Here is a 17,782-nt window from a genome sequence, read left to right on the forward strand (position 1 = left end):
TTTACCTGCTGTTTCAGATTGTCCCAATCTATCTCATTTCTGCAATTATTTCCCTTGATTATTGAATTTTATTTCTAAGTTTCAATCTTTCAAAGACAGTATCAAAGAATTTCATTAAAAAAGGAAAAACAAATGGGTTTCTGAATGAGGCACATATCACTGACTTTTTCTTTACTTCCCTTGTGTTTAACTTCAAAGATTTATTGTTGACAGCACAAATACTGTGTAATGATCAAGAATTGAAAGACAATATTCAGAAAGCAAGCATACCATATTCATCAACAAAGACAGAAGGAATGCTTTAATATAGAGAGGTTTGGATCTCTGGTGATGCAGAGACAGATGACCTAGTGTAAGCTGAGAAGCCCAATAACCACAACATACAGTTCAAGAGAACAGGCATAGTCCACTCGGGCCCTCTGGAACTGACAGTGCCTTCCTGAGGCCCAGGTATTTTTGATTTTGTGGGCAAAATATAAATAAATATGTTTATAAATATAAATAATTTTAAAAATATAAATAAACAAGTTTTTAAAAACTCATTTTATATTTTTTGGTGTAAAGATGAGTATAATACAGACCAATTATACGAATTTATTTTTCTGACTTTACAATAACTAAAGGTATTATCATGAGCACTAACAGGCTGTTGCTAGTATGTCTAAGAGATAAATTGACCCTCCTGGTTCTGTCGAAGGTCAAGGTGGGTGACCACACATGGTATATGTAATTTGGAAGCTTTTTGAGAATTAGATTTTCTGAAACAGCCCAGCTTGTTTTAACACTATTTTCACTTGACAGTTGGCTTAAAATACTCACTTTTTTAAGGCTTTTTATGTTGCTTCTTTGGTAAGAAGTAGATGGCTCCTATGCACATCATGAAGATGTGATGTAGCCTGAGATGATAGGGCTTTGCAGGATGAATTTATTGTCATTTCTACAGATCTCTACAATTATAAAATTTCAGATTATCTAACCGAGACCTGAAAATGACCAGGGTGTCTACTGCTGTAGGTTGGTTTGTGGGGGATTCTGTGAAGGCTCTGGAAGCTGGCGATGGTGTACACAGAGTGTGCTCCTGCTCATTCCAAACACCTCTCCCTGCGAAGACCTTGTCCACTTTGTTAATGTCAATAATCTCCAGTTAGATCATCATGTGAAAACTCTGTATTATCCTTAACTATGTTCTTTCTCTTGGACCATTGATCAAATCACACTGTCTCTATCCTCAGTAAGAGTCACTTTCTAGAACATTTTGTTATCACTATAGTGTAAACAATCATTGCCTACTAGTTTATTGCAATATTTCTAATTATCCCATGTTTTGTTCCTCTCTACTTTACTAACCACACTAAATACGAAGGCCAAAATGATGCTTTGAAAGAATAAGTAATTCCATCTTTATCATAAACTCTGGTTCTTACTTCATCTCTCACAAAGTAAAAGATAATGTCCTTCTAGTTTCTTACACAACTCTATTTGATCTAGGTTTGCATTTCTTCTTGATGACATTTCCTGTATCTCTCCTCCATTAGACCCATAAGCCTCCTGAGATTTCTGTGGTACTCTCTGCTTCAGGGCCTTTGCCCTGATTATTTCCTCAGATTATCTTTTTGGTCAACTTTTTCCTACTCCAATACATGTAATATCTATGTCCCTTTCTCAATGGAATAATATATTCTAATTCTTTAAACATCTACCAGAAATTCAAATACCTTTCTAGGTCAATTTTGGCATAGAACTTTAATTTTGCAATGGAACAGTTTATTACCTATTGCTTATTGGTTATGTTCTGTCATTCAAGGGACAGTATTCATTGACCATTTTAAAAAATTTTTTGATGTATCCACAGGACCTGGTACTATTCTTAACATACAATATGTATTTACTAAATTACTGGAGTAAAAGAATGTAGGGATTGTGAGAGTAAGCTGTAGGTAAAGGGACAGGAGACTGGAGAGCAGATACGTAGTCAATTGGCAACTACAACCTAATGCGTTGTCTCCAGACTGAACGGACAATATTTTACCCAGAGAAATCAGTATTATAAGAACGATCTTTCTCTTTATTTCTCTATATCTAGTTTGCTCAGCTAGAGCAAAAATATGTTTAGTTGAGTGTATTCTTTATCATTTTTCTAATGAATACATGTGATGGGAGTCCAAAGATCTTTGTCAATCCTTGAAACAAAAGGTTTATTCCAATGATTCAGTGCTTAGTAAGCAGGTATCACTGGCTCTTAACATTGCTCAAGCTAAAAAGGGACCAGGATTGGGACTGAAGATGAGGTAATAGCCAGAGGGTAATTGATGCTAAAGGGAATTAATATTTTGGTAACTTCTTCCTCTCTGTTGTGAATCTACCCAAAATAATCTATTACTCTTCTACTCTACATAAACCTAAAATCTGTGAATAAAGAACTATGTCATGAATATAAGTATATACAAATATAGAAATCCAAAACTTAAGAGACTGTTTTATCATTTTAAATATTTTGGTAGTTGTCTTAATATTTCAATGCTTTTAGGAGTACTTTAGGAACTTTCTTGAAGAGAGTTGAGGTTATGTTTCAAGGCACTCTGTAAAGGACCTCTTTGCTCTGGTGAGAAGGTCAGAATCCTAACAGGATAAATGGAGAGTAGAGCAAGGATTATCCTAAAAAAAATAATAAAAATCTGTAGCCTACTTCACAAGACCAACTTGCAAAGATGCATTATATTAAAATAGATCAATTGGTCAGCACCAGTCTTCTCTCCTTTTGAAGTATTAAGGAAAGATGTTGTGTATTTTTAACCCACAATACAATGTTCTCTCTCATTCTCTCTCTCTCTCTATTTGGAAGTTCATGCTATTTTTGTTATTAGTATCATTGTACAAACCTTCAGAAAGTTTGGCAAATCAGAGAATTCTAATTTTATGTTAAATAATTATAGGAAAAATAAGCAAATTTTTATAAACTTTGAAGATCTTTTTTTACTTGTATTCATAGTGAATGTGTTTCAGTCAACTATTGTTCTATATCAACTTAAAATAATTGCTGATATAAAACAGTGAGGACTTATTTCTCCCCTGTGTGTTCATAGGGTGTCTAGAGCAACCCTACTGAATGTAAAGTCATAGGGAAGCTCTGCTGGATGTGTCTTCTTATCCTTGAGGGAAGGGAGCTCTGGGGAAGCTGGGATTATTCTTTTCTTGACAAAGGTGTAGGCTCAAGGACACAGTTACAACATTCAAGTCTCCTTAGTACTGATCTAGGAATTTGTGCCTAGTCATTTCTTCCCAGTTCCCATTAATTAAAGTGAGTTGTTTGGTAGAGCCAAATAAATAGTAGTATATTATACTTCACCTTTTCTAGGAGTTAATTCAAAATAATATCAATTATGGAAAAGTTAAGTTACAAGGTGCAGTTACCTCTATTTCCATTTCTTATTTCTTGGTTAATATCTGAAAATTCATTTTACTCATGTAAAATAATTTCAAGATCATTTTAATTTCTCACTTCTTGCTCACATTACTGTCAAATCAAAGCAAAGCTTAAGTGCTAGAAACCCCAAACCTATAATTTTGCCTAGTGTCCATCATTTTCTTTTTTTGTTTTATTTGTTTTGTTTGTGGTATAGTCTTCCCCTCCTCTGAGATTCAGTAGAGGAAAATGGTAAAGAACATTGACTCAGAGGATCTAAGATGGCGACTAGTGTGCAGCAGACAGCGTGGGCTCCATAAATCAAAACTTTTGCTGACACACTGGAGCCACACTTGGCAAAAAAAAAAATCACCAAGAAGAATCAAAACTTTGACACCCTGATCCACCAGCCTATACAAAGCTTCTCCATGCCACATTACACTGAGAAAACAGGAGGGCTCTCGCACTGCCAGATGTAAGCTCCTAACCTGCTTGTGAAACATTCAGCAGACCAACAGGTGAACAAATAAGTGGCATTTGGTATTCCCACAGCCACCTCTGAGATAAATCAGCATAGTCCCCTGGACAGATTGACCCCTTGCTCCACCAAAAAAAAAAAAAAAAAACTGAATAATAAACAAAGAACTGAAAAGGAACATGCAGCAAGGGAAGGTGGTGGTCTAAGTGCACTGTAAAAGGGGGGAAAGGCAAGGAGCTGATCTTCATGTGAATGTTCAGTAAACAAAGACTGGAGAGGCAGAAGGGCCAACAGTGGGTAAGTGATAAGCTGCAGCCTGAAATAGTCAGATAGCAGTCCACAAAGCTCATTTCCTGATCCAGTGAGCAACATCCAAAGTCAAACAACATTGCAAAATTGAAAAACAATCAGTAAACCAGCATAACACGCTAACAGCAGGAAGTCAGCTGACGGATTTCTGACCTTGCTCCAAAGAAAGGGGGTTAGACAAAGAAACAAGCCCCCAATAAACCAAAACAGTGAAAAACCAACTCCAAAGCAGGATGGCTGGTGGGCCACAGAGCTGATCTCTGGAACTTGAGGGCAAGCCACACCTCACTAAGGGAGGAGCTGACTAAGCAGCTGCTGCTGAAAGACAGGAAAAAAACCTGGCAAGACTCCCCAAAAACCTGGCAAGACTAAGACAGTGCTTAAGTACCAACACCAGGACTGGATGCTGAAGGAGTAACATCAGAACTACTAAGAGTGGAAATCTATTATTCTTCAATGTGGAATTTTTTAATGTGTTTGTTGGTTTGTTTGTGTGTTTGTTCCATGTTTGTTTGTCCATCAACACTCTCTGTTGATTTCTTTGGTTTGCTTTCTTTCTTTGTTTTGTTGGTTTTAGTATTGAAAGTTAGCTAATACTAAATTACACACACAGCAGGTACAGAAACAGCAGACATCCACTAACCTAAAACCCAACAAACCCACAAAATAAAATTAAACCAAGGGAAAGTAAATAGGTAACTGAAACCACCAACAGCCTATAAGAACATAGTTACACAATATCAAATGGAGTGATGGGAAGATGAAAAAGGAATGAAAACCATTCTCCCCCAAAAGTAAATTAATACAGGATTCAGAGGGAAATAAAGAAAACAGATACCCAGTTCCAGACTCCAACAAAACAAAGATTAACTATGCCAAGAAACCTAATGAAACCCACAAGAACAATCTGAGAGAAGAAATCCTGAGTGTAATCACTGAGAATTTCATGAAGATGTTGCTAGACATGGTCAACCAAAACATACAAGAGGCACTCAAGAAATTCCAAGACAACAAAAATAAAGACTATAAGAAGACACAAAAACAAATAAATGAACTCATAGGAATCCTAAATAAGCACCAAAGAGAAAATGAGTACACCATAAATGGAGAGATAAATGAATTAAGCATGAAAATTGACAATATTAAAGATGAAGAGAGTCATGGTATGAAAAACCTCAGAAAAAAGAATGAAACAGAAATGCAAAACACAATGGAAGGCCACTCCAGCAGACTAGAACAAGCAGAAGCCAAATCTCAGAACTTGAAGATAAAATGGAAACCAAAGGAAAAACTGAAGAGCTATTAGTCAAACAACTCAAGATCTATGAAAGGAATGTGCAAGAACTCACCGAATCCATCAAAAGACCAAACCTGAGATTCATGGGCATTGAAGAAGGAGAAAAGGTACAAGCAAAAGGAATTTGTAATATATTCAACAAAATAATAAGAGAAAATTTCCCAAAACTAGAGAAAACTATGCCCATTCAGGTACAGGAAGCCTCCAGGACAGTAAACAGACTTGACCAAAACAGAACTACCACAAGACATATTATCATTAAAACAACAAGCACAGAAAATAGAGAAAGAATATTGAAGGCTGTAAGAGAGAAGAAACAAATAACATACATAGGTATATCCATCAAAATCACAGCAGATTTCTCAACAGAAACCTTAAAATCAAGAAGAGAATGGAGTGAGGTCTTCTGGGCACTGAATGATAATAACTTCAATCCTAGGATACTCTACCCAGCACACCTATCATTCAAAATAGATGGAGCAATAAATGTTTTCCTCAATAAGCAGAAACAAAAACAATATATGACCATCAAGTCACCACTACAAAAGATTCTTCAAGGAATTCTGCACACAGAAAATGAAAGCAAACAAAACCATGAAAAGACAGGCAGTACCAAACCACAGGAGAAGAAAAGACAAGAAAGTAGAGAGTAACATGGATTCATCTGCACACAATCGAACCCTTACACAACAAAAACAATTAAATGACAGGAATCACAACATAGCTATCAATACAAACACTGAATGTTCATGGACATATTCCCCCATCAAAAGACACCATTTGGTAAACTGTATTAAAGGAAGATTGAACAATCTGTTGTTTATAGGGACCCATCTCATTGACAGAAACAAGCACTGGCTTAGGGTGAAAGGCTGAAAGAAGATTTACCAAGCCAATGGCTCTCAAAAACAGGCAAGTGTAGCAATATGTATCTCAGACAAAGTAAACTTCAAACTAACATTGATCAAATGAGATAAAGAAGGACACTCCATACTCAAAAGGGGAAATAAACCAAATGGAAATAACAGTTATCAACCTATATGCACCCAATGTCAACACACCCAATTTCATCAAACATACTCTGAAGGACCAAAAAACATATATAAACTCCAACACAGTGGCAGTGGGAGACGTTAATTCCCCCCATCACCAATAGATAGAAAATCCAAACAAAAAAATAAATAAATAAATTCTAGAACTAAATCACATCATAGATCAAATGGACTAAGCTGATGTCTACAGAATATTTCATCCAACTTCTGTACAATATACATTCTTCTCAGCAGCCCATAGAACTTTCTCCAAAACTGATCAAATCTTAGGGCACAAACAAGCCTCAGCAAATATAACCAAAAAGAAATAATGCCATGGATTCTCTCTGATCACACTGCATTAAAACTAGAACTCAACAACAAAAAAAACCAGTAAAAAACATGTAAACAGTTGGAAACTGAACAACACATTGCTCAATGATCAATGGATCATTGATGAAATAAAAGAGGAAATTAGAAGGTTCTTGGAAATTAATGAAAATGAAAACACAAACTACCAGAACATATGAGACACAGCAAAGGCAGTCCTAAGAGGAAAGTTTATAGCCACGAGTGCATATTTTAAAAGGACAGAAAGATCTGAAATCAATAACCTAATGGTACATCTCAAACTCCAAAAAAAACAAGAACAATCAAATGCCAAAGCAAGCAGAAGAAAAGAAATAATAAAAATAAGGGCTGAAATTAATGAAATAGAAACAAAAAAAACCATCATACAAACAATCAATGAAACAAGAAGTTGGTTCTTTGAAAAAAATAAAGAAGATTGACAGACCCCTGGCAAACCTGACTAAAATGAAGACAGAAAATACACAAATCAGTAAAATCAGAAATAGAAAAGGGGAGATAACAACAAACACCATGGAAATCCAGGAAATCATCAGAGACTACTTGATAACTGCTATTCTAATAAACTTGAAAATCTTGAAGAAATGGACAGATTTGTAGATAATTATGACCATCCAAACTTGAACCAAACGGATATTAATGACCTGAATAGACTTTAACACAAAATGAAATTGAAGCAGCAATAGCCTTCCAAAAAAGAAAAGTCCAGGACTTGATAGATTCTTTGCTGAATTCTATCAGACATTTAAAGAAGAACTCATACCAACCCTCCTTAAAATGTTCCATGAAATAGAAAGGGAAGGAACATTCTCTAACTCATTTTATGAAGCCAGTATTACACACATCCCAAAACCAGACAAAGACACATCCAAAAAGGAGTATAGGCCAATCTCCTTAATGAACTTTGTTGCAAAAATCCTCAAAAATAATTGCAAACTAAATCCAAAAACATATCAGAAAGATCATTCACCATGACCAAGTAGGCTTCATCCCAGGGATGCAGGGGTGGTTCAACATATGCAAATTTACAAATGTAATACACCACATTGATAGAAGCAAAGACAAAAAACACTTGATCATCTCAGTAAGTGCAGAAAAATCCTTTGACAAGATCCAAAACCACTTCATGATAAAAGCTCTAAGAAAACTAGGAATAGAAAGATAGTACCTCAATATTGTAAAGACTATATATTACAACCCATAGTAAACATCATAATTAATGGTGAAAAATCGAAACCATTTCCCCTAAAATCAGGAACGAGACTAGGGTGCCCACAATCCCCACTCCTATTCAACATAGTCCTAGAATCCCTAGCCAGAGCAATTAGGCAAGAAGAAGAAATAAAAGGAATACAAATAAGTAAAGAAACTGTCACAATATCCCTATTTGCAGATGACATGATCCTATACCATAAAGACCCAAAAAAATCTACCCCGAAACTCCTAGACACCATAAACTGCTACAGCAAGGTGACAGGAAGCAAAATCAATTTACAAGTAATTAGCTTTTCTATACAGCAATAACAAAGAAACTGAGAAACAATATATGAAAACAATTCCATTTACAATAGCCTCAAAAAATCTCAAACACCTAGGAGTAAACTTAACAAAGGATGTGAATGACCTCTACAAGAAGAACTACAAACCCCTGAAGAAAGAGATCAAGGAAGACTACAGAAGGTAGAAAGATCGCCTGTCCTCATGGATTGGTAGAATCAACCTAGTAAAAATTGCTATACTACCAAAAGCAATCTACATGTTTAATGCAATTCCCATCAAAATCCCAGACATTCATCTCAGAGATTGAAAAATCTACCCTAAATTTCATTTGGAAACACAAGAGACCGTGAATAGCCAAGACAATACTCAGCAAAAAGAGCAATGCTGGAGGTGTCACAATACCCAACTTCAAACTATATTGCAAAGCAATAGCAATAAAAACAGCATGGTGCTGGCACAAAAATAGACATGGAGACCAGTGGAAAAGAATAGAGGACCCAGATATGAATTGACAAAGCTATACCCACATTATTTTTGACAAAGACACCAAAAACATACTGTGGAGGAAAGACAGCCTCTTCAACAAAAATTGCTGGGAAAAGTGGCTATTTACCTGCAGGAAACCGAAACTAGGTCAATGTTTTTCACCCTGTACTAGAATAAACTCAAAATGGATCAAGTACCTTAATATCAGACCCAAAACTCTGACGTTAGTACAGGAAAGAGCAAGGAATACTCTGGAAGTAATAGGTATAGGCAAGGACTTCCTCAATAGAACCTCAGCAGCTCAGTAACTAACAGAAAGGATGGACAAATGGTACTTCATAAAATTAAAAATCTCCTGTTCAACAAAAGAAATGGTCTCTAAACTGAAGAGAACACCCACAGAGTGGGAGAAAATATTTGCCAGCTATACATCAGACAAAGGACTGATAACTAGAATATACAGGGAGCTCAAAAAACTAAACTCTCCCAAAATCAATGAACCAATAAAGAAATGGGCAACTGAACTAAACAGAACTTTCTCAAAAGAAAAAATTCAAATGGCCAAAAGATACATAAAAAAAATGCTCACCATCTCTAGCAATAAAGGAAATGCAAATTAAAACCACACTAAGATTCCACCTCACCCCTGTTGGAATAGTAATCATCAAAAACACACCAACAACAGGTGTTTGTGAGCATGTGGAGAAAAATGAACCTTCATACACTGCTGGTGGGAATGCAAGTTGGTGCAACCACTCTGGAAAAAATATGAAGACTTCTTAAAAATCTAAACATAGATCTGCCATATGATCCAGCAATCCCACTCCTGGGGCTATACCCAAAGGAATGCAACACAGGTTACTCTAGAGGCACCTGCATATCCATGTTTATTACAATGCTATTCACAATAGCCAAGTTATGGAAACAACCAAGATGCCCAACTACAGACAAATGCATTAAGAAATGTGGTACTTATACACAATGGAATTTTACTCAGCCATGAAGAAAAATGAAATCTTTTTATTCTCAAGTAAGTGGATGGAACTGGAGAACCTCATTCTGAACAAGGTTAGCGAGGCTCAAAAGACCAAAATTGTATGTTTTCCCTCATATGTGGACTTTAGATCAAGGGCAAATACAGCAATGTTGTTGGACTTGGGTCACACGCTAAGGGGAAAGCACATAAGGGAGGAATGGGAATAGATAGGAAACCCAAAACATGAAAGGGTTTGATGTCCCCACTGCAGAGGAACTAATACAGAAACCTTAAAGCAACAGAGGTCAATATGGGAATGGAATCAGGAATTAGTGAAAAAGTCAGGTAGAGATGAATCAATTTGGGTTGTAACACGTTTGTACATGGAAGCAATGCTAGAAATCTCTCTGATTAGCTATCTTTATCTTAAGTAGCAAAACCACTTTGTCTTTCTTATTATTGCTTATGTCTTCTCTCCTACAAAATTAGAGATAAAGGCAGAATAGGTTCTGCCTGGAAGCAAGGGGGGGTGATGTGGAGAGGAAGGGGATGGGGGACAGGGGAGAGAAATGGCCCAAACAATGTATGCACATGTGAATAAATGAATAAATAAACCAAAAAAAGAAAAAAAGAATAATATTGACTCACACAGTTAGATTCCCCAAATTTAACAGTCAGGTCCACCACTTCTAACAAGGTATATAATCTATGTATGCCTATTGCCTTACCTTTAAACTGGGGGAAGTGTCTCACCTAAGGACATCACACAAAAACTCTAATCATCCTTTCACTTCACTGGTCCTCTTAGACTGTACCACATCTCTCATCGTACTTCCTTATCTACGCAATAAATCTTGAACTCTTCAGGAAGACATCCCAGACCTCCTATTGTTCACATACTCCTTTTCTTATCTCATCCCCTCCTACATCCCCCTAAATATGCTACAACTACATCATTGAAGACTCTAAGAAGGCCCCTCACACTATTTACTTTTTGTCTTGGACCACTCTTCACCTCATTCTGTGCCTAGCCATTTCCTCCTTTGAGGTTCACCTAAAGTAATGATTCCTGAGTAAATCTTCCCATATATCTAGGTGATAATGTTTGGATATTCTTATTCTTGGCACATTCCACTTATTTTGATTAGAAACACACATTGTTCTGCTGAGTTTTAGAGCCAATATTGCACAGACTTGTCTCATCTGTTGATTTTCAATCCTTTGAAAGCAAGACAATAATAACCTGATTATAATTTATAATTTTATCACTTGAGAGACAAAATTCCAACAAGTATAACAAGTACTATAAAAGCATAGCAAGCTTCTTGTTGATATGTATTTATTTGAAATGAGAATTGCTAAGAATGTGATGTCTGCCTCTAAAATTTAAATAGCAATTCTTTAAAAATTCTTTAAAAATACATGTATTTATTTGGGGAGGCATAGCTATCCTCATAGGTCAATCCTCCATAAACCAGTGAGTTTTTTTTGTATTTTCCAGCTTTATTTAGGTATAATAGACAAATAACAATGTATTTATTCAAGGTGCACAAATACATATGTATTTATTGTGAAACAACTGTTCAATCAAATTAATAATAAACCCTCACCACACAATTACAAAGTATATGAGACAGAGAGACAGTTAAGGTCCAATCTTCTAGAAAATGTAAGTAAATATCATAGCATTATTTATATTATTCGCTGTAGTCATCATGCTGGAGATTAGTTTCCCAGATCTTATTCTTCAGATAAATTAAAGTTTGTACCTTTTGACCTTTTGGCCAGCATCTCACCATTTTATCCAACTCCTCAGCCCCTTTCACTCTTTATTTCTATGAGTTTAACATTTTTAGATTACACATGTAAGTGAGATTATGTAGTATTAATCTTTTTGTACCTGAGTATTTCACTTCAAATAATGTCCTTTAGACTCATTGGTGCTATCAAAGATGTCACTGTTGAGTATGATGTTAATTATCAGCCAGTCATATGTCATCTTTATTTTAAATACTTATTCCTAAGGATAGCTTTGTGGCTCAAGAAGTAATAGATAGGAATAAGGGTGGAATGTCAAGGGAAATTGAAACAATGTTAAAAATACTCAAAATGGAACCGATTTTCTTAATGTTAAAATAGAACTAATCTGATTTACAATAATTGGACACCTGTCAAATATATTGATGGATCAATTGTGTCATTATGCATTTGGTTATTTGAAGGTCTTTCTCATAGCTGATGTTCTATAGTTCATGGTAATAGAAAGCTGACTTTAATTTAGTAAGATTTAACTATACTTAACTCAAATTTGATTTCACGTAATACATGTGAAAATGCTTAGGATCATGCATGCACATTGTAAATGTGCTTTCAAAAATTCTGGAAAGTAGTACAATATTCAAAACAAAAACGTATTTAGAGCTATTACACAACCACAAACCAACATTTTGTTATTTTATGTTTCAGAATTAAAAACAATAAACATAACTTTGGACTGGAGATATCAGAGCAAATATCATGCAGATTGGATGTAGTATGGTAAGATTAAACTCCAGATCCTCTTGGTTAACAACTTAGTATCTACTTCTATCTAGATAAGTCATCAACAATGAACTTATCTATAGCAGAGCAAAACTCCCAAGCTCCCTGAAACCTGCCCCTATGTTATGTTCTCTGAAATTACTGTTTTAACAATTATCCATCGCACCACTCCATTTTCTTTGTAATGCTAATTTCCCTCTCATTCCTTGATTTCTGTTAATTAGGGTTTCCAAACAGGTGTCCAATTAAAAGAAATATATGCCACATGTTTTCTGAGAAAAATACAAAATTAGATGAATTGTTAGATAGTAGTCAAAATATCTTTATTAATGCTGATTTGCATAAATGACTTGCTTTCAACCCGAATGTGATTGCTCATTAAATCTCACAAGTAGGCAGCTTTCTCGCTCAGTCTTAGAAAGAACTTGACTGAGACGTTTTCCTCACGTTTGAGATTTGCTGGGTAAAACTTAAAGTTGTAATGTCTAAGGTGGTAGCCACTAGCAACACACAGTTAATGAAAGTTGAAATGTATATGTGCAAGAAATACAAAATATACATCAAATTTCAAGCAATTAGTGCAAGAAAGAATGTAAAATATGCCACTCTATATTTTGGATAGACAGTATTAACCTACATTATGTTTTCTTATTCATTGCTTGCCTGTTTACTTGCTTAATGTTGTTTATTGTGGCTTCACATGCTATGTGTTATAAAGTGAAACTTTACAGAAAGTATAAAACAGTCTTGATGATATGATCATTCCTTTAGTTTCATCAACATAATTTCTATTCCAAAAAAACAATCAGATTAAGATTAGAAACTAGACAAGTTTTCTCTTGAATCTAGAACCTTATGCATTTACTCATTTTGCCTGGGGTAGCTTTAGACATCTGTAGGTCTCTTAAATTTCAGCTTTTTAGTTCAAATATCATTTCATTTATGAAACCTTCTAAAATCTCAGAGTTGGGTATGTGTCCATCTTTTATCTTCTTAGAGTCCTCTATAAACATTATCATCCAACATGATCACAAAGTATTTAATCATTATTATTATTATTATTATGTGTCCTTATCCACATTACTTTAAGTCCTTAGAAGTTACCTTATATGTCTTATAAATTTTGACCTCAGATGACTTGCATCCTGCTTTGTATAATAGATGCTTATGATGAACATGAAATGCAGAAAGGAAAAGAGCAATCTTCCATGGAAGAATCTGTAATCCTTGTGAGAACAAAATTCCTTTACGTAGATGCAAAAATTTTGTAAATCCTGATTGCAATTGGATTATAGTTGAAAATACTTTTCTTTATAAGCCTTGAATTTTACCTATGCATTGTTTACGTAGAATAAAGATGTTCAGATAAATAACTGAGGGACCAAAATAGTCTTACAGTTCAATAAAGGTAACATAACTAAGTTATCAGAGCATAAAAATGCCTATTGCAATATTGTTCTTTTGAGCCAAATAAGCTTTTTAAGTGGTTTTGCAAATGCATTTCTTTACTCAGCTGAAAATAGGCAGTCTGAAAGTTTTTAAATGGCTATTCCTTTCTATTTTGTCTTTTGCTTCACATGAACTAGGCCAGCACACATCATTTCTACGCTACCCAAAGCCAAACACTTGAGCCGTTTCTATTATGCATTCATTCCAATGGAAATAATGGCTTCCATTTACCACAGTGTCAGAGGCCAGTGGAGCCAAATCGGTTGCAGCTGCATTGTTTTATAACACAAGATAATGTTATCCCCACTGTAGTTACAAATGTGATTTTCTCAGAGTTCAAATACACTTGAAGCTAAACTGTGATTTGATGTCTAATGGTCAACTCATGTTCTGGGGATTAAGTTAATTAAAACAGTTGCCCTACTCTATTAAAGCTCCCTGTAGACTAATTATTAAAGTGCCAAGCACCATTACAAACCTACAGCAATTGAAAGTCACAAAGGGAGTTGCTTATATTATGGGAACTCCAGAACTCAGTAGATTATTGCCTGTAGTAAAAGCACATGCACACTGAGAAGTAGATTACCTTCTCCACATCCACTGAGCTATTATAAAATGTACAAAGGAAAAGCCAAAAGTACATGCAATTGGATTCACAGCCCTCAGAATCTGCAATTTCCAAAGCTAGTCAAATATCAGAAAACTGGCTTTGTAAAGTGCAGAGAACTCTGTGCAGGGAATCAGGCAGTGAGACTTTGAATTCCAGAGCAACCTCTAACTGTATAAACTCAGATAATTCCCTTCACCTCAGGCATCAAATGTGTCACTTATAAAATAAAGAGTACAAGGACTGGGGACATGGCTCAAGTGGTAGAGTGTCTGCCCAGCAAGCACAAGGCCTTAAGTTCAAATCCCAGTACCAATAAATAAATAAATAATAAGTAACTATGTAATCAGTGATTCCATGATGACTTAAACAAGAACTTTTATAAGCAAAATCTTTTGATGGAAAGGTTCAAGGGAGTAGCAAGGAGAGTAAGATTGTATTTAAACCAATAGACATCCTTGTCTTCAGAAATTTCTGAGTTTACAGAGAATACAATTTTAAAACTTTTGTATCTTTTCTTGGTGACAAAAGAGATGTTTGATTTTTCTTGGTGAAATCCACTAAAGTCAAGAGGAAGTAACAATTTTTTTTAATATTCCTTTTCTTAAAGTGTATATTTTCTTACCACAATAATTCAATTATAGTCACAATAATACATTTTAAATGTCAGTATCTGTATTAAAATAATGGAAAGACCACTTGTTATAAACTTTGACCTTAATTTTTAATTCCAAATCTAATATCTCTATAGTTTTAAGACAAATTGTTTATCCTCTCTCAGAATCTCAGTCTATGTATATGAAAAGTATATTATTGCTTTATTTATATATATATTTATATTCATACATGCTTATATATTACCTATTTATTTATATATTTAATTTTATATACATACATATATATGCATATATTACCAGAAATAAGTAGGCCACACTCACCATGTGGATATTTCTCTTCCATGTTATTGAACAGAAGGAAAATATCTTTTTTAGACCATGCTTGATATGATTTTATTTCTGAAGGCTGGGCTGTGAATCAAGACATTTATTAGGTGGGTACATGACATTTTATGTTGTGTTTGATAGAAGATATCATTTTCATAAGTATAGAACAGTAGTTTCAGAGTCTGTTGGGATGAGAAAAATCAAGGCAAGAAATTGGATAGGCTTGAAGGTAAGTAATTATTCATTCAAGGTTATCTATGAACCACCTCAACCTTTGGGTATTTAGCTACTCATATCTGAAGTTGATTTCCAAGTCTGCCATCTATTAAGACAGGTTTTACATCTTTTTGTTTTAGATATGTCAGCACAGAAGCATTTTTAAGAATCACTTTCTGTATTAACTTTACATCTAGGTAGGTTTAATATAACTGGTAATATTATTGTTACTTGACAGCCAGAAAATCAGTTTGGGAACCATGCTGTGTGGTCAATAAATCATCTTGTAAAATCTGTTTTTTCTCACTAGAGGTAACAGCAGTACCTAAATTAGGAAGCAGCATTTCTCATTATTACTCCAAGAGGTACTAGGGATTCAAAGTATATAAGCTCTGGCAGAGTTCATTCATCAAGGTAGAAAATCTGTTTCCAGCATTAAAGCAGAATCTAAGAATCAGAAAAGACCAGTGCTTGGATAAAAAAAAGGAGGAATTAAAAGACAAAGAAAGAGTGAAAGAGAAAAAAATGAAGTCTATCTTAAGTTCTCTGCATGATTTGATGATTTGATGTATGAACAATTTTTAGATAAACTTGAGCTTTGCAAACATTCAAAAGGGAAGGGCTTATTTTATAGAGTCCATATTTGGAGAAAGAAGAAGTCCACATTTGTATAGAATGTATTTTTTTAAAAGATGCCTTATTTGCCCTGATCATAAATCTGGACATTCAGAAATTATATCTAACAATATTACTGATTTTTGATGGTGGATAAGCTATAAAATTCAACAATGAGATCAGTTAACCTGCATCTTAAAACATAAAGCCATAATAATTTCAAAATTCATTGTGAGTGGGTCTTTCAAATGAGCCAAGCTGCAATGCACATGTAAGACACATGGAAGACAAATACACAAGTGATTACTCTTCAGCTTCCAAATAGATACAAACAAAAATGCTGGTTTTTAATTTAAGAAACATAAGGTAACTCACAAAACCTGTTTATTGATACATGGGCTTTAAACACAAAAACCATTTTGATAAATTCAGGTACCTTTATTACCTTTAAATTTTATGGATCTACTTATGCAAATTGATTAATTTTGGTCATGTTTTAAAATATGGGAAAAGAATTAGATTCAATCTAGAATCAGTTTCTTGAGTTGAATAAACATAAAGATTGATAACTAGTGCCACATAGCCAATTTGACAATTACTGTCAGTCATTAATAAAGTTTTAGTCAACCACAATCTATCATCTATCATCTATTTGGATTGGTTATTAACATAGTAATTAGGGACTGTCCAAGTACTGCTGCCATTATAAGCATATGAAATAATGATGCAAAATTTGCTGGTATGGAAACAGCCAAGATGCCCCACCACTGGTGAATGGATTAAGAAAATGTGGTATCTATACACAATGGAATTTTATGCAGCCATGAAAAAGAACGAAATGTTATCATTCACTGGTAAATGGATGGAATTGGAGAACATCATTCTGAGTGAGGTTAGCCTGGCCCAAAAGACCAAAAATCGTATGTTCTCCCTCATATGTGGACATTAGGTCAAGGGCAAACACAACAAGGGGATTGGACTTTGAGCACATGATAAAAGTGAGAGCACACAAGGGAGGGGTAAGGATAGGTAAGATGCCTAAAAAATTAGCTAGCATTTGTTGCCCTTAAAGCAGAGAAACTAAAGCAGATACCTTAAAGGCAACTGAGGCCAATAGGAAAAGTGGACCAGGAACTAGAGAAAAGGTTAGATCAAAAAGAATTAACCTAGAAGGTAATACACATGCACAGGAAATTAATGTGAGTCAACTCCCTGTATAGCTATCCTTATCTCAACCAGCAAAAATACTTGTTCCTTCCTATTATTGCTTATACTCTCTCTTCAACAAAATTAGAGATAAGGGCAAAATAGTTTCTGCCCAGTATTGAGGAGGTGGGGGGAAGAAGAAGGGGGTGGAGTGGGTGGTAAGGGAGGGGGTGGGGGCAGGGGGGAGAAATGACCCAAGCCTTGTATGCACATATGAATAATAAAACAATATAAAAAAAAGATTTGCTGGTGGGAAAACTAACATGATTTATCATCTATATTCCTTAAAATATCAAATAAAGTATATCCAAATGTATTAGTGTCATCCAAAGAAACAGTGGTGGTCCCAAAAGAT

General features: G+C 34.9%; 1 long non-coding RNA gene across 2 annotated transcripts in view; it reads right to left on the reverse strand.

Moving 5' to 3' along the window:
• The window catches only part of LOC141411000 (uncharacterized), a 483,550-nt gene that overhangs the window by 59,013 nt on the left and 406,755 nt on the right, over positions 1–17,782 (reverse strand). The gene's annotated exons all lie outside the window — the stretch shown is intronic.

The sequence above is a fragment of the Castor canadensis genome, chromosome 9 (genome assembly GCF_047511655.1).
Source record: "Castor canadensis chromosome 9, mCasCan1.hap1v2, whole genome shotgun sequence".
NCBI lineage: Eukaryota > Metazoa > Chordata > Mammalia > Rodentia > Castoridae > Castor > Castor canadensis.